Genomic DNA, 19,388 nt, shown 5'->3' on the forward strand with positions numbered 1-19,388 from the left:
TTGGAAAAGTCTTATTATTTTATTAATGGAATTAGAGCTCTAGTCATGGTTGTCAAAATCTCGATTTGAATTTTACGATTTTATGAACCTGCTGCTCAAAATGATTTGGATCTTTTAAAGATCTTTGCAATAGTTCAGGATCGGAAGGATCGTACGATTTTAACAATCCCAAACAATCTTGGTTTCTTGTAATCTTCTTTAACTTGACAGAAAACTCAGTTGGATCTAAATGAAAAATAACATCCCAATAAATCAAGTTTTGCTATTCTAATGTAGAAAGATAGAGTGTTAGCTTGACCTAAGTAAAAATTAACATCTCAAGGTGTCACGTTTTGAGGATTTTGACCTTTTTAAATGATGCTTACAAATTGATGTAGTAATATATGGTAATTATATCAAATGGATGCAAATTTTTGGTTTTTTATGAATGAGTGTATAATTTTAAATGATGTTTATAATTTGATGTAGTGATATATGGTAATTATATCAAATGGATGCAAATTTTTGGTTTTTTATGAATGAATGTATAATTTATGTGATTATTTAATATACCAATGTGTATTTTTTTTCTCAAATAATGTAGGATAATACGCTCCAATTCACTGTTGTCCGGTCAAAACATGGGCAATCAAGCTAGAAAAGTCAAAGAATCTGACGGTGACCATGAGTGCAACAATGACGAGCAACAACGTGGTGAAATGATGAGGGTGATGATGGAGAACNAAAAAAAAAAAAAAGTTGATTGAAATATTATCTTCTTGTAGTTATGGAGAATTATATATAAGTATACATCCATTAGTTGTTTTTTTTTTTTTTGGTAAACTGGAAATATTGGACAGAAACTAAAGATAAGAAGAGCTGCTAGTGCAGCGTCTACAATACAGAGTCCCTAAGGCATCAAGCCTGATTTGGTCCAGAATACAATCAGGGGAACATCAAAAGAAATAAAATCTACATCCAAATCAGCACCCATTCTGGCAAGAGAATCAGCACACCGATTAACTTCGCGAAAGCAATGTTGGATCCTGTGAATAATTCAATCAACTTGATATCTATAAATCCGTAACAAATTATGCCAATATATATAAACTTTGAACAGACCATATGCAATTTAGACCTCATCATGATGATCCACAAACAATAGATTGTTCTAAAGCAATTTCTTAGTTTAGTCCAAAATCAGCCCCACGCCACGAGGAGACGAAAGCCAAATTCATTCCCTTTAGATTTATCATCCCACGAAACAACTGAAGTCAAGCATGGTTATGTCCTAAGAAACAACTGAACCATTCATATGGTATGTAGATACAAATAATAATAATAAAGAAAAAAAAAAAAAAAAAAAACAACCGAACAAGAGGTTGTGATTAACATACCCAGAGAGGAAGCCCAAAAGCGTAGCAGCCATTGATGATAACGTCCCCTCCAAACCGGGAATAAAATGTATAATGCTTAGAATAAACGTAATAATTTCCAGATACTTTCTGCGTATGTCTCCCTGGTGGCGGTCTGAAAAATTACAATGCTAATAAAACGATCTCTGTTAGATGGTATGTCGTCATCATCATCGACTCCATCCTCATGGATCTGAGGCGGTTTGCCAGTCCTTACATAACAAAAGTAACGCCTCCCCAAGTGAAGCAGGGTTGTCGAGGATTGCAACTGCCGAGGAAAGCGGTGGTGATAGGCTATCAATCTAGCTACTAGTTGAAACTCGTCTTCCTCTTCTCCCTCACGCTCCCCCGTTGTGATCATACGAAAGCGGTTGTGATAGGCTATCAATCTTGCTACTAGTTGAAACTCGTCTTCCTCTTCTTCTTTTCCCCATTCTTCCTCTTCTCCCCCTTCTTCCTCTTCCTTAGACTGACACCCTAAGTCTATCTCTGTTAACTCCTCTTCTGTTACGGCTAATTTTACTACTCTATTGTGGTAACATCCATAAAGGTTATTTCCTACAAACTCAGTCTTGCCCGTGAAATTACGAAGATGAGAGTCAAGGACGCTAACCTTATATGTCCATTGCTTTGTGTCAAGATTGAAACGGTAGACATACCTTCGTCCCAGCCGCATTCCTACAAGGAAAGCCACCCTTCCCACAACAGCATTCCCCACCCATCTCCCCCTAATTGGAGGATTTGGCAAGACGGACCACTGATCACAGCAAGGATCATAGAACTCAAAGTAAAAAAGCCTTTCGTCTTCTAAGTCCTCGAGGTTGCTTCCAATCACGTAAATCTTCGCATCGGCCACAAAGGCCAGAGGGCTGGCCTTTCCACTATGCATCGGTGTGCGCGGCAACAACATGTCCTTCATTCTACGCAGTAAATCAGGGCATTTGTGGTAGAGGGTTAAATTGAAAACATAAACATCTTTTGGCAAAACATTCCGTGTTCTATTCATGAATTTTCCGCCAAAAAAATACAATTCGTGGCGCAACTGAACACAACACATGCCGTCAGGATATTTACTGGTTTCAAGTTGGAGGATGGGTTTGAGCGGGCTTGGATTCCTTATTTCAGCGTCTTGGGTGGCTTTCGTTGGAGGATGACGAAGAGAATATGGTAATTCAATCTCAAACAAGGCATACGAGCAACTGAAGTATAAGTACAGCTTGTTCTTTTGCGTTACATGTGACGGTCTATCTAAAAACAATTGTGACGGTGGGTACTTAGATTTCCGCAACGATATTGCTTCCTTAAAGAAGGGGCAAGATTGCAGTCGTTCAATAATCAATTGTAACGGCGGTGAATCAACTTCGGAAATAGTCGCCAACACCAGTGACAGAGAGTGCCATAATTCAATAAAAATCCAATAATCATCCCTGCTTCCAGATTTTATAATCTCCACCGCCAATAACAGTGAGTCGCGTAATATTTCAAAATTCGATTGTGACGGCGGTGAATCAGCTTCCTCTATTTTCGAATTTATAGTCTTTAATTCCAATAATAGAGAGTTGCGATACGAACCTAACAGCCATTTTTTTTCCAAATACGTTTCCATCGTCTCCATCTCTAAATACAGCTTCTTTGATTTTGTTAATGAATTGGTAAAGCTTTCTTTGGTCAGTCAAAATGAATGAAATTGGGTTCGTGGGTTGGTTAGAAAGGAATTTTTTTTTTTTTTTTTTTTTTTTCACTGGGTCATCCACGTTACCAAAATTGGCTCCAAGGGTGTATTTGGGGTTTGGGTTTGTATGAGAGTGTCTTCAAGTCATTGTTGTAATCTCCAAAGTTATAGTGAAAAATTATTCTGTCGCCTCCCGTGGAGGTAGGCATATTGCCGAACTACGTAAATTCCTTGTGTCATATTATCTTCTCTCTCTCTTTTTAACTTTGTGTAAACAGATTTATTTCACCCAATTCACACAACATTATGTATAGGTGTCATGCTGCACTGGTGTTAATTTAGCAGAAACATACTATTGTAATTTATCCTCAAAAAAAGTTCCTCTTCCTAATTTAATTTAGTTTGATGTGTCCTCGCAAATATAATTTATGTTCCCGCAATTGTCTTCCTCGGTAATTTTAATGTAGAAGGTAATAGAATCTGCATATAATCTGCATATTGATGTGTGCTTCACAATATGTTCTTGCAGGTGTGCTGCCTTGTCAAATTTGGAAGAGAGACCTGTTGAAATCCATTTTCCAAATGTAATATACCTTTATATAAATCTCCAGAATGCGTATATATATGTATGCTTTATGTGTATATGTATATATATATTCAGTTTTTGGATTCTATAGCTTTTTTGTATGAAAATCAGTTAGGTGCTTATGATTGGGTGACATATATAATATGTTAGGTTTTAAGGAATTAGGAACTAATGTATTAGAACTTCATTTTGTAATGTTAGCAAATCATAATCAAAATGTTTTAGTCTTGTTTAGACTTGCTCAAAATATATATTTTATGTAAAGTTGGAATCGAGTTGCTGCGGGATTTACTGTGTAAATCTGTCTAGCTCGATCAATCGATAATTAGACTCGACCGATCGAAAGTCGTGCAGATTGATTTTTCTGCAGAATTTCCAACTCAGCCCAAGCCCGTTTGACGTGTAAGGTTTTATGTTTTGTTTTAGTATAAAAGGGAAACCCTAGCCACGTTTTGAGGATGCTCTTTATGCTGTGTGTGTGTGTGTGTGTGAATCTTCTGTGAGATCTAGAGTTGTTTACCTCTACACATACTTAGGGTTTCCAAGATTCAAGATTATGTCAAGAACTTGGCGATCATTCAGTTGCATATTTAAGAGCTTAAAGATACACAAGCAAGAGTGCTTGTACTTGTTGGGAATCCAAAAAAGAAGTAGTCCGTGGACTCGGAGCTGTCACGTGGTCATGATAGTAAGTTTCCTACTCGATGTAGCAATTGGATGTTAGTGGTCTAAGTTGCTATTGTGTAAACTTTAATTCTTTCATAGTGAATTCAGTTTACCTTGAGGATAGCTAGGTTAAATCCTCCCCAGGTTTTTTACTGGTTTGGTTTTTCTGAGTCATCATATCTTTGTATTTTTTATTTTCTGCACTTTACATTGATATGATATATTTGTGTTACCTGGGGGGGGGATGCACCTATATTTTTCATTAATTAAATCACTTCTTTCTTTTTTTTCTTTTTTTTATGGGAAAATCACTTCTTTATTAATAAAATGAAATTCTGATTGATACGATGTTTTATTTGTCCGATGCCTTGATGCCTGATGGTCTATCTAGGGCGGCCCTAATCAGGTGTCCCGGTCTTAATTTTATTTATATACCTTAAAAAAAATTAAATTTTAAATTAATATATGTTGCTGTGAAACAACATCCCAATTCCATACCCCCTCATGCCTTAAATCAGCAACTGTAAAAGTCAAGGTCATTTTGAGTAAGGGGTCCCGCAATTAAACTCCCGTAAAGACTCACCGCTTATCCAGCTGTCTGACCAAACTCTAACCTTTGACCCATCTCCTATACCCACAACAAACACCTTTTAGAAATACTAGTTTCAGACCTTTGTAAAGCTTTTGCAAAAATTTTAGCCTGTTTATCTTTCTTTTAGCATCCCTTTGTAATTATAACAGAAAAGAAGTGTATTTGTTATTCCACCGTTTGCAAAAGTTTTAGCCTATTTAACTTACCAATTTGCTGGGTATCTTTTTATTTTTCCGTATTTGCTTTATAACCAGTGAGGGATACCATGCAGCAATGTATCAGTGGTTCCAGATCTGTATAGTTTAGTGTTTGTATCAATGTATCCTCTAAACTCTTTTATTAGTTACCATGTCACCCATTGTATAACTTACCAATAAAGAAAAAGATACCAAGTTACTCACTGTGTTGGGTTTTGTTTGTTCATTGGGCACCAATTACAGGGTTGCTTGCTGTTTCATTGATAAAAGGAAAAAAAATGAAGAAGTGCACTTGATTGAATCACTTTCTCAATTGTGCATATAGCTAGAATCATGAGAAGAGTCACTGGAAAAGCAGCCCCTCCTTTATGTGAGCTAGAGCTCTTTTTTGTTTTTTGTTTTTTGGTTTTTGTTTTATTTTTGGTTTTACACAAACCTAGTTAGTAAGTCTTAAATCCACAACCTTACCCTCCATCCCATTTTTATGGGACAAAATTTTCATTTGAGTAAGAACTCATTTGCATGCACTTGCTTTTAGCATCATAATAAATAGATAGATATTTGAATTTGTTATGTGTTGGAATGGCTTGAATTGTCAAAATTGGTGGCTTGACAATTAGACAACAAACAATCAAGAAGTTGCATTTAAATGTTGCATGAACTCATAGCCGAAATTATTGACATCTTGGTTGATAGAAGTCTTGCACTATTGACATGTGTGGGGCCAGAAAATCAGGCAACCTCGGCCCACCTCAAACCAGGCCCAGAGACCCATGCCGAGGATGCATGTTGGGTCCGAGGATGAAAGTACGGTGTCCAGCCCCCAAGGAACATATCTGAGGATGACCCCATCCTCGGACATCCGAGACCTCAGAAGTACACGAGCACCATTCCACCAAAGAGGGGTCTTCTGGAAAATCCGAGGAGGAAAGGGCAAGCGCCACGCGTCGACAACGGGAGCACGGTGAAGGAGCAAGTCTAAGGCGAGCTGTCAGCTTCACATTAAATGCCCTCAACTAACGTCCTAGCCGCATTAATGAGGATAGGACTTTTGAACAGTGTTGTCTTGGGTGCTGCAACCCACAGGAGAAATGGGGATGCGGCTGATAGGACAAGCTCTCAAGTGGTGGCCTGGCTGATCAACGAATGTGGGGTTAGGATCAGTTTAGAGAGGTGTATATAATGTAAGGAGTCTCTCTTGAAAAAGGGGAGGAGGAAAAAATCTGCATTAAGAAGTACTGTAGCAATTTGTATTCTCCCAACCCTTGTAATCAATCTTCAAAGAAATAATAAGAACTCCAAGCTCCGGAAGACAGGTCCGATGAGCATCATTGTGCACCCCAATTCATGTTTAGGTTGTTTAGCCCACATGCAACCATGCAGGCAGTTGCATTCCTTACTAGGGCCTAGTTCTTAAGTCCACTCTCTATAAATTCATTGAAGGGCAAGCTGGGCTTGGGTCCACTCTCTCAACCCGTAAAAGTGCTCAAATCTGGTCCCTACAACATGCATGCATGCTTCACCTCTTAGCTGAAATGTAAGACTCCTTGGCATTCATGAATTGTCTAGAAAGTGCAAGGAACCGATTTGAACAATATTCATGCATTCTTTGTTCTAACTGAAAAGTATGACTTGATTAACAAAGTCAAAGATATACAATTCATTGTATGAAAGCTTGCGTGAAGAAAGACAACATTCATGCATTGGATGTTTCATGAATTGCTTAACCACTATTGTTGACTTCCTTAACAATAGAAGTCTCTAGTGTGCTGAAATTATGGAGATTTTGGCTGACCTTGGCTATAAATACAATATGTGTGGAGCAAATGAGAGCATGCAAGTGAGCTACGGATAACTTCTTCTGTGTGTGTGCACCAGAGCTAGGAAGTTGTGTCTTGTAATTTGCCTAAATACAATAGGGTGTTCTCTATTTGTTTGTGAGAGAACCAAGGGTGTATTTGGGGTTTGGGTTTGTATGAGAGTGTCTTCAAGTCATTGTTGTAATCTCCAAAGTTATAGTGAAAAATTATTCTGTCGCCTCCCGTGGAGGTAGGCATATTGCCGAACTACGTAAATTCCTTGTGTCATATTATCTTCTCTCTCTCTTTTTTAACTTTGTGTAAACAGATTTATTTCACCCAATTCACACAACATTATGTATAGGTGTCATGCTGCACTGGTGTTAATTTAGCAGAAACATACTATTGTAATTTATCCTCAAAAAAAGTTCCTCTTCCTAATTTAATTTAGTTTGATGTGTCCTCGCAAATATAATTTATGTTCCCGCAATTGTCTTCCTCGGTAATTTTAATGTAGAAGGTAATAGAATCTGCATATAATCTGCATATTGATGTGTGCTTCACAATATGTTCTTGCAGGTGTGCTGCCTTGTCAAATTTGGAAGAGAGACCTGTTGAAATCCATTTTCCAAATGTAATATACCTTTATATAAATCTCCAGAATGCGTATATATATGTATGCTTTATGTGTATATGTATATATATATTCAGTTTTTGGATTCTATAGCTTTTTTGTATGAAAATCAGTTAGGTGCTTATGATTGGGTGACATATATAATATGTTAGGTTTTAAGGAATTAGGAACTAATGTATTAGAACTTCATTTTGTAATGTTAGCAAATCATAATCAAAATGTTTTAGTCTTGTTTAGACTTGCTCAAAATATATATTTTTATGTAAAGTTGGAATCGAGTTGCTGCGGGATTTACTGTGTAAATCTGTCTAGCTCGATCAATCGATAATTAGACTCGACCGATCGAAAGTCGTGCAGATTGATTTTTCTGCAGAATTTCCAACTCAGCCCAAGCCCGTTTGACGTGTAAGGTTTTATGTTTTGTTTTTAGTATAAAAGGGAAAACCCTAGCCACGTTTTGAGGATGCTCTTTATGCTGTGTGTGTGTGTGTGTGTGAATCTTCTGTGAGATCTAGAGTTGTTTACCTCTACACATACTTAGGGTTTCCAAGATTCAAGATTATGTCAAGAACTTGGCGATCATTCAGTTGCATATTTAAGAGCTTAAAGATACACAAGCAAGAGTGCTTGTACTTGTTGGGAATCCAAAAAAGAAGTAGTCCGTGGACTCGGAGCTGTCACGTGGTCATGATAGTAAGTTTCCTACTCGATGTAGCAATTGGATGTTAGTGGTCTAAGTTGCTATTGTGTAAACTTTAATTCTTTCATAGTGAATTCAGTTTACCTTGAGGATAGCTAGGTTAAATCCTCCCCAGGTTTTTTACTGGTTTGGTTTTTCTGAGTCATCATATCTTTGTATTTTTTATTTTCTGCACTTTACATTGATATGATATATTTGTGTTAACCTACGAAACAACTAAAGTCAAGCATGGTTAAGTCCTAAGAAACAATTGAACCATTCATATGGTATGTAGATACAAATAATAAAAATAAATAAATAAATAAAACAACCGAACAAGAGGTTGTGATTAACATACCCAGAGAGGAAGCCCAAAAGCGTAGCAGCCATTGATGATACCGTCCCCTCCAAACCGGGAATAAAATGTATAATGCTTAGAATAAACGTATTGTGCCCCGAAAAATTTCCAGATACTTTCTGCATATGTCTCCCTGGTGGTGGTCTGAAAAATTACAATGCTAATAAAACGATCTCTGTTAGATGGTATGTCGTCGTCATCATCGACTCCATCCTCATGGATCTGAGGCGGTTTGCCAGTCCTTACATAACAAAAGTAACGCCTCCCCAAGTGAAGCAGGGTTGTCGACGATAGCAACTGCCGAGGAAAGCGGTGGTGATAGGCTATCAATCTAGCTACTAGTTGAAACTCGTCTTCCTCTTCTCCCTCACGCTCCCCCATTGTGATCATACGAAAGCGGTTGTGATAGGCTATCAATCTTGCTACTAGTTGAAACTCGTCTTCCTCTTCTTCTTTTCCCCATTCTTCCTCTTCTCCCCCTTCTTCCTCTTCCTTAGACTGACACCCTAAGTCTATCTCTGTTAACTCCTCTTCCGTTACGGCTAATTTTACTACTCTATTGTGGTAACATCCATAAAGGTTATTTCCTACAAACTCATTCTTGCCCGTGAAATTACGAAGATGAGAGTCAAGGACGCTAACCTTATATATACATTGCTTTGTGTCAAGATTGAAACGGTAGACATACCTTCGTCCCAGCCGCATTCCTACAAGGAAAGCCACCCTTCCCACAACAGCATTCCCCACCCATCTCCCCCTAATTGGGGGATTTGGCAAGACAGACCACTGATCACAGCAAGGACCATAGAACTCAAAGTAAAAAAGCCTTTCGTCATCTAAGTCCTCAAGGTTGCTTCCAATCACGTAAATCTTCGCATCGGCCACAAAGGCCAGAGGGCTGGCCTTCCCACTATGCATCGGTGTGCGCGGCAACAACATGTCCTCCTTCATTTTACGCAATAAACGAGGGTATTTGTGGTAGAGGGTTAAATTGAAAACATAAACATCTTGCGGCAAAACATTCCGCGTTCTATTCATGAATTTTCCACCAAAAAAATACAATTCGTGGCGCAACTAAACACAACACATGCCGTCAGGATATTTACTAGTTTCAAGTTGGAGGATAGGTTTGAGTGGGCTTGGATTCCTTATTTCAGCGTCTTGGGTGGCTTTCGTTGGAGGATGACGGAGAGAATATGGTAATTCAATCTCAAACAAGGTATACCTGATTCGGCCAAATGAGCAACAGAAGTACAAGTACAGCTTGTTCTTTTGCGTTACATGTGACGGTCAATCTAAAAACAATTGTGACGGTGGGTACTTAGATTTCCTCAACGATGTTGCTTCCTTAAAGAAGGGGCAAGATTGCAGTCGTTCAATAATCAATTGTAACGGCGGTGAATCAACTTCGGAAATAGTCGCCAACACCAGTGACAGAGAGTACCATAATTCAATAAAAATCCAATAATCATCCCTGCTTCCAGATTTTATAGTCTCCACCGCCAATAACAGAGACTCACGTAATATTTCAAAATTCGATTGTGACGGCGGTGAATCAGCTTTCTCTATTTCCGAATTTACAGTCTTCAATTCCAATAATAGAGATTTGCAATACGATTCTGATAGCCAATTTTTTTCCAAATCCATCGTCTCCAACTCTAAGTACAGCTTCTTCGATTTTGTAAAGCTTTCTTTGATAGGTCGAAATGAATGAAATTGGGTGCGTGGGTTGGTTAGAAAGGAATTTTTTATGTTTTTTTTTTTTTCAATGGGTCATCCACGTTACCAAAATTGGCTCATTTAGTCAAAAGACTCAAAACTGGGTGATGCATGATAGGGGACAGTGGACCAACCCTTCTCTGCCATGGTACAAGGTCGACGTCGATGGAGCGGTATTTGATTCCCAACAGGCCTCGGGTGTGGGGGTCATCATCAGGGATCATGGTGGCCTAGTAGCAGCGGCCTTGAGCAAGAAGGTGGTCTGCCCTTTGGGTCCTTTAGAGACAGAAGCAAAAGCTTTGGAGGAGGCTGTGGACTTCGCTTGGGATGTTGGTATTAGGGATGCTCATTTTGAATGTGATTCAAAGATGGTTGTAGATGCTGTGCTCGGTGTTAGCTGTGCTCAAGCATCCATCTATAACATCATTACAGGCATTGGTCAGAAGGTACAAGCATTCAGATCTTTCCGGTTCTCACATGTTAAGCGCATAGGAACTGGTCAACTCACATCTTGGCTCAGCATGCCAAGAATATTAACAACTATGTAACTTGAATAGAGGAGAATCTAATTTTTGTTGAGTCCGCTTTGGCTCAAGATATACTGTTTTTATCTTCTTATTAATAAAGCTACTGTCTTTCTATAAATAAAAAAATAAAAAATAAATAAATAAAAAAAAACTGGGTGAGTAGCATGCACCTCTCTCTCTCTCTCTCTATTTTTTTTTTTTTTTTGGTTAAAAGGAAAATACATTAAAGAAAACTAGGTGGCCATAGTGGCCAAAGTAGCGGTAGTAAGTCTACCATAGCATCTGTAGTTACATAGGATTCAACTTCTAAGGATGGGGAAAAATCAAAAATAACAAAATCTTACTGGAGAGAGCACCCTCTTCTCGCCAAGGCATCGGTGCACCTATTCGCCTCCCTAAACATGTGCCCCATTTTGACTTGGTGAAAATTGCTTGGGAGTAATCTACAATCATTAAGAAGGGGGAGGAAAGAGTTATTAACTACAAAACTTACCAAAAAAAAAAACAACTGTCTTGGCGTCAAGTTCTACTTCAATTTCTTGCATGCACCTATATTTTTAATTAATTAAATCACTTCCTTATTAATAAAATAAAATTCTGATTGATACGATGTTTTAGGGCTATTTGGTGAGTTAGTTTGAATAATGTTGTTTGAGTGTTTTTAATATATGTGTGGATGAAAAAATGTGTGAAAATGTGTGTTATGTTGTTTAAAATGTGTAGTTTTGTATTTGAGTGGGGCTGCCAGAAAGACCCTTATTTGTCCGATGCCTTGATGCCTGATGGTCTATCTAGAGCGGCTCTAATCAGGTGTTCATGTCTTGATTTTATTTATATACCTTAAAAAAATTAAATTTTAAATTAATATATGTTGTTGATAATTTTTTTTTTTTTTGAAATAAACACATACAAAGCAGAGAGAAAGAAATATGTCGTTGACAATCTTAGAAACCCCTCAAGATTAGGGAATACCCTTGTTTTTTAGATTTGAATCCATAAAAAAATTAGGTAATGCATTTTTCTTTCTTTCTTTTGTATAAATATGATAGAATTTCAAATGTTCGTGATTATTACTTTTAATTTTCAGGTGAAGAAATCAATTAGTTTTTAATGTAGGCAAAATTTAAACTTTATATCTCCTATTTGAAGGTAAGAGATTTTTAAATTGAGCTCACTAAAATCTAAATGATTTAAGTATTATTTTTTATAAATACGATAAAATTTCAATTTATGACATATTTAATATGCATAAAGTATTTTAAATATAAAGTAAAAAATTTTAAAAACTTGTAAAATCTTAACGGGTGTTTTCTTTATTGAATAACTCAATTTAGCTTTAAACAAATTCTTTTCATACCATGCTCAAATTCACAACCCAAAGAGCCTAGTCTAGGGCTGACTTAACACATTTTTGGGTCATACACAAATGTAAAATATATGTTATTATGTAATATTTTATAAGCAATATGTGAATTAAAAAAAAGAATTCAACATTTTTATAAAATTTAGTACATTAATTGGACAATTTTCATATAATTATAAAATGTATTTTAAAACTTATAGTTTAAAAAATATCAAAACAATTAGTATCAAAATAAATACCATATCTTAAATGGCAACTGTCTCTCTTGGCAATTTTTGTCTTTAGTTATTGAACAATGGATGAATCTGTCTCGAAAACTACTACTTCTAATTTTAATTTTGATAGAGAGAGAAAGAAATAGTAAAATATTTGGAAGATTAAAATATTTTTCACTCATAAACTACCACAAACACACAAATATAGTAAAACGTATTAATAAAGTGTTGAATATTAAAAAAAGAGTATAATATTTTAAAATATTTTTTATTAAATTTTTGGGCCTTAATTAAAACCTTTACACAAAACATTTTATTGGCTAATAGAATATATCCCTTTTTCTTTTGTTCCTTTTAAAGTGAGAGGTCTTACTTTTTTATTATTATTTTTGGGCAATATTATATGATAAATAGAAAAAAAAAATACTATTTTAGGTGGTCTTCTTCAATTTAGAAGCTTTAAGTTTGAGCTGCTCCTGCCCTCAATCTACAGTTAAAGCCAACATAAACACAAAAGTGATGAAACCTATAACAGCAACAAATATATAAATAAAAATCACATTGACACACACACAAATATGTATAACACTATAACTCTTAGTTTATGACCTAAAATTACATTAAAAGACAAAAAAGAACTTCAAGAAATGTTCTTGAGAGACACTAATCCTAAAAATTTATCTAATAATCTTAGTGTTACTAACTGTTATTATTAAAGGTGTTCATGTCTTGATTTTATTTATATACCTTAAAAAAATTAAATTTTAAATTAATATATGTTGTTAATAATTTTTTTTTTTTTTTTTAGAAATAAACACATACAAAGCAGAGAGAAAGAAATATGTCGTTGACAATCTTAGAAACCCCTCAAGATTAGGGAATACCCTTGTTTTTTAGATTTGAAACCCCACTTTCCATAAATAAATTAGGTAATGCATTTTTCTTTCTTTCTTTTGTATAAATATGATAGAATTTCAAATGTTCGTGATTATTACTGTAGGGTAAATTTTTGTTGCCCAACCCCAAAGGATATGGGTTAAAGGCCCAACGAACCCAGAACAATGAATTTGTAAAGAGTGGATCGAAGGTTTAAACGCTGGCCGGCGTTCACGAAGCATGAACTCTTTTCTTTCTTTGAAAAATACTTAGACCAGTTTACAACTGGGGGATGCTCCTCGGACCATGGCCGAGAAGGCTTTCTCTCCCCCATTCCAAAGAACCCCCAAAAGCCCCCCCACTACATTTTGCTCACATTTCTTATATATCCTCATCTTCTTCCCTCTGTTAATCATCTATTGGCCTTCCTCCTGACTGCCTATCCTATCAAAGGTCATATCCGTGCTCAAGTGGCTCACCCTGATCGATATCACCCCGGCAAAGGGTTACATCCCCATTAATGCAGTCAGAGGGGTTAGGTGAACGTATTCAATACCGAGGTGATAGTTCGCCCAGAGCTCGCCCTTCTCCATACCGGGGTCTCGGACGACCGAGGATAGGGTCATCCTCGGACCCATCATGCGTCCTCGGCGTGGGCCATTTGGGCCTGGGTTGAAGTGGGCCTTGGCTACCCGATTTTTTGGCCCCACAATAGCCCCTCAAAATCTTGCTGCACGCATCCTCGGGCGGGGAGAAGGATTTTGACATCCTCGGCCTTACCCCCCTACCCCTCGTCAGTGCTAGGGTCCATTCACCTGCCAAGGGCACGTCGCTGACGTTTCAGAGCACGTAACGTGTCCATCATTAAATTCAGGCGGCTCTGTGCTCCCCACGTCCAATGGGGCGTTACCCATCCAACGGTGGAGATTCGTCTTGCATTTATGGGCGGGAAAAACCCGCATGGTTCCTCGATTTGGGGTATAAATACCCGTACAAACCGTTTCTTCCTGCTCCTCATTTGTAATCGAGAATATTCGTGCGCCCCTCCTGAGTTCAGCCACACTCTCACTAGCATTTCCAGTACAAAAGCCTGTCCGAGGAGCCCTTCCTCTTTCCAGTAAGTCGCTCTGTCTATCTTTGACCTCTCTTTCTCTTTACCCTTTTTTCTACTTCGCCTGTTCTTTCTTAGTTCTTTTAGGCGTCAACTGGGATGGATAGGTTTAAGAAATACGTCGATACCGCGGAGGTGATGGAGAAATTCATCACCGACCGCAGAATTCCCGGCAATGTGGGCCTGAAATATTGTGAGGACAGGGAGTGGCGCATACACAGGCAGGAGGGCGAGGTGGTGATTCCCATAGTCGCCTTCCTTGAAGGAGGGATAACAATCCCCATGGGGCCGGTAATGAGGGATTACCTCATGCACTTCCGGTTGGCCCCCACCCAGTGTGGGATAAATGTCTTTAGGATTCTGGGCTGTGTGGACGCCCTGAACGAGAAGATGGGGCTGAGGTTGACCCACCACAACATGAACTGGTGTTACAACCTTCAGCTTCCTAAAGGCAAGTCGTATTACCTGAAGACGAGAGACGATAGGGTGCGGCTCATTCAGTGCCTCCCCGAGTCCAGCAAGGGGTTCTATGAGGATTTCCTCATCGTGTCAGGGGAGTGGCACGATGGCCTTCACTGCCCAACAACAGAGGGAACACCAGGTGGGGCAGTGGGAGACAGCTAGGGTTTCAAGCTCTCGTCTTTTTTCTTTCCCCTTTCTTTTTTTTTTTTTTTTTACTAACGCGGTGGTGCTTTCCGTTTGCAGACCCGCAGGCCTTCCAGCGTCACTTCCATCTGGTTAACCGGGAAGATTTGCAAAAGGTGCTGAGGGCGCCAGTGTATATAAACAAGGATGACAACCAGGTTAGGGCCGCCCACATAATTTTGGGTTATACACCTACCCAGAAATCGTTTCCGGTTCCGAAGCACGTCATCCTCACCAACGATCGTCGACTTCAGAGGATTACTGTGACCGAGGACGGATTTTCGTTCCCCGAGGAGCCCTCCGACCAGGAAGCTGTCACATTAGCCGTCCCCTCCTCTTCCCAACTGTTTTCCGAGGCCACCGAGGAAGCTCCAAAGGGGGAAGGGGAACGTTTGACGTTTTCGCTCAGCTTGATCAGTCCGAGGATCCTCCCGGGGACTTGGGTGATCCCAATTTGAGCAAAGCAAACCTCCTTGCTTCAGAAGCCCCTCCTCGGCCGACAATGGGTTACAAGAGGAAGCCCACCACCAACTTGCTGGACCTGCTTGAGGGCCAGCCAGGGGAGTCCCAACAGAAAACTCCTACTCCTCCTCCGAAGGCTAAGTCGACTTCCGCTCGGCAGAAGCTCCCTCCTTCTCCTTCTCAGACGCGCTCGCCCTCTGGGTCCATGCCTGCTGGCCCTAAGAAGAAGAAGGATAAAGGTAAAAGGATCGTGGAGGATAGGACGGTGTCCTCACAGGAAGAGGACACTACTTTACGGCCGTCCAAGCAACTTAAAATAGGCGACTAAAGCCAGGAGAGGCAGGTCGTCGACACCACCTCCTCCGAGGTCCAGGCTTGGCTCCCAGCCCCGATACTCCATGGGTAGCCCTTGAGGGATAACGCCTCCCTCAGGGATTTCAATAAGGGCGAAGGCGCGCGCGTGGCTGATGCACTGGAGAGGAGCTTGCTACTCCCAGCAGATATGGCTGAGCTTAACTCTTTGACAAGCGAGTAGGTCTTCCTCAGCCTCAAGCGATATGTAGGGATGGTAAGGGCTAGAACCTCGACTCTTCCCCCACTCTTTTTATTTTATTGGGCTTATAATACATTGGTTGTTCTGGCAGGTTGTCCAAGCTATCTTTATGTTGGAGGGGGCGACAAACAAGCAGAAGGAGGACCTCAAACGGGAGCGTGCTTGGTGCTTCCAGGCCACCGAGACTCTGAAGAATTCCGAGGCTGACCTCACCAAGGCCCGAGAGGCTTTGACGGCAGCGACCAGGGAGCGGGACAGTGCACTGTCTGGTCTCGAGGGTGCCTAGACCCAGGCCAATGAACAGACGAAGTGCCTGGACGAGGCAGAGGAGCAATTGCGGACCGCGAGGGGTCTAATCACTAATCTGCAGGCTAAGGTTACAAAGGCCGAAGAGTCCCAGAGGGAGGCCGAATTGGCCAGAGACCAGGCTCGGCGGGCTAAGGACGAGGCTGACCATGGCAGGGAGATGGCCGAGCGTGCCAAGGAGGAGGCTGAGACCGCAGCCTATACTGATGGGATGGCTTTGGTAGAGGCCATCTACAAGGCTCAAGTCCCGGGGGTGTGTAGGCGATATTGTTCCCAGGTTTGGGCTGAGGCCCTCAAACAAGCTAGGGTGGAGGCCACGTCCGACCTATGGAAGGCAGAGAACGTGTACTACCCCCCCGCCATCCGCGAGGCCGCCTCTGAGGACCCTAAGGTTGGGGACATTGTTGAAGAGGTAGGGGCAACTGAACTGGGGGAGCATTTAAGCGAGGAAGTGCCCCAAGAGATAGTGGACATCCCTTCCGATGATCCAACCCTCACCACTGAGGAAGCAGCTGCTCTCGCCGTACCCCCGCAAGCCGTCCCCTCAAGCCAGGGCTAAGAGGGATTAGGGGTTGCCTCTGTTCAGCCTGAGTAAAAGGAGTAGGCTCCCCAGCGTCTCGGCTTGTCCTACTTTCATGTTGTCATTTTATTTTGTTGTGCTTCTCCTCGGTGTACTGTGGCTCTTGCCATGCAATTTTTACGAACTCATTGTTGTAAGGCTAATTTAATCTCCCTTTATTTGAATTGCTTATTTGTGTACGCGCTGCCTGCTTTTCCTTTTTTCCTTAGATTTGTACGATTTTAGCCTAAATTGTATGTCGGCCAATCGCGCCAGTAACGATGATAAGGAGAGAGAACGTATGCATGGGCAGCTCTCTTGCGTCTCAAGGGCTAGGTGGGGCTTGGTCCTTTCCTAACTTGGGATATTTTGTAGTTAGCCTCCCTGTAGGCTTGAGTCCGAGGGCCATGCGATGCCCCTGTTCTGTTCGGCACCCTGGTCTAATTGAGCGGTTAGTTTCCCCATAGGCCTGAGTCCGAGGACCATGCAGTGCCTTTGTTCTATCTAACGCTTTCATTTCTCTGCAAGTATCTAGTTTTCCCATAGTTTTGAGTCCGAGGACCATGCAATACCTTGGTTCTGTCTAATACCCAGGTATAGAGGAGCGATTAGTTTCCCTATAGGCCTGAGTCCAAAGACCATGCAGTGCCTTGGTTATGTCTAACGCTTTCATTTCTCTGTAAGTATCTAGTTTCCCCATAGGTTTGAGTCCAAGGACTACGCAATACCTTGGTTCTGTCTAGTACCTAGGTATAGAGGAGCGATTAGTTTCCCCATAGGCTTGAGTCTGAGGACCATGCAATGCCTTGGTTCTGTCTAACGCTTTCATTTCTCTATAATTATCTAGTTTCCCCATAGGTTTGAGTCCGAGGACCATGCAGTGCCTTGGTTATGTCTAACGCTTTCATTTCTCTGTAAGTATCTAGTTTCCCCATAGGTTTGAGTCCAAGGACTACGCAATACCTTGGTTCTGTCTAGTACCTAGGTATAGAGGAGCGGTTAGTTTCCCCATAGGCCTGAGTCCGAGGACCATGCAGTGCCTTCGTTCTGTCTAACGCTTTCATTTCTCTGCAAGTATCTAGTTTTCCCATAGTTTTGAGTCCGAGGACCATGCAATACCTTGGTTCTGTCTAGTACCCAGGTATAGAGGAGCGATTAGTTTACCCATAGGCCTGAGTCCGAAGACCATGCAGTGCCTTGGTTCTGTCTAACGCTTTCATTTCTCTGTAAGTATCTAGTTTCCCCATAGGTTTGAGTCCAAAGACTACGCAATACCTTAGTTCTGTCTAGTACCCAGGTATAGAAGAGCGATTAGTTTCCCCATAAGCTTGAGTCCGAGGACCATGCAATGCCTTGGTTCTGTCTAACGCTTTCATTTCTCTGTAAGTATCTAGTTTCCCCATAGGTTTGAGTCCGAGGACCATGCAATACCTTGGTTCTGTCTAGTACCCAGGTATAGAGGAGCGATTAGTTTCCCCATAGGCTTGAGTCCGAGGACCATGCAATGCCTTGATTCTGTCTAACGCTTTCATTTCTCTGTAAGTATCTAGTTTCCCCATAGGTTGAGTCCGAGGACCATGCAATACCTTGGTTCTGTCTAGTACCTAGGTATAGAGGAGCGATTAGTTTCCCCTTAGGCGTGAGTCCGAGGACCATGCAGTGCCTTGGTTCTATCTAACGCTTTCATTTCTCTGTAAGTAGGGGTTTGTCCTCGGACCGCTTTACTGGAGACGATTCCTCCTTAGGTCGGATTATGATTTTACACGTGGCGTTGATCCCGCCTCCAGCTCAAGCCCCCATCTTTTTCATTTACGAAGAGCCCCTTGGCCGTTCGTGTTTCGCGCTTGACGCTTCGGTGCGCGAGACGCGCATTCATTAATGTCCTCGTGAATTAACACAAGTCCAATGGTCTACGGCCCCCTTGGAATTTGGTAGCTTCATTATTAGCCCTGCTGGTAACTCTCTTTTCAAATTCTGCATGGATTAATTCTCACCAACCTTCATCCTCTATATAAGGCTTTCCGGGGGGATGGCTTCTCCATAATCCATGAACCTCCCAACACAAGCAGAAAAAACACACCCTTTCAGCTCCTCAAGCCCCTTTAATGACCCCGCCGGAATTGTGACCGGAGTAAGTAGATATGGGGCGGCTTTGGGCGGGTGTGAGGACATCCGTGCCAAGAGCCGTTGTGGCTGCAGCCCCCACTGGGCTTCCGCTGCGGCAGAGTCTAAGCGTAACCCCGATGGCGCCATGCACGGTGGCTCGGAGGGATGTCGTTAAAATACTTAATGTCTCTCCTCGGAGTGCACCCCCGACGGAGGAGACGTGCGAACTCATGTCATGGGCGGTGCTCGAGTGTTGCCGACTCCAACGGCCAACGCTCGTGAGGATTGGAGAAAATCAAGGGAACATCACGGGGGAGGGCGTCTCGGAGCCCCTGCATCTGCTCCTCGCTTTGTTCAAGCTCCGCCGCT

This window comes from Quercus suber, unplaced genomic scaffold, assembly GCF_002906115.3.
Source record: "Quercus suber isolate HL8 unplaced genomic scaffold, Cork oak 2.0 scaffold_232, whole genome shotgun sequence".
Lineage (NCBI taxonomy): Eukaryota > Viridiplantae > Streptophyta > Magnoliopsida > Fagales > Fagaceae > Quercus > Quercus suber.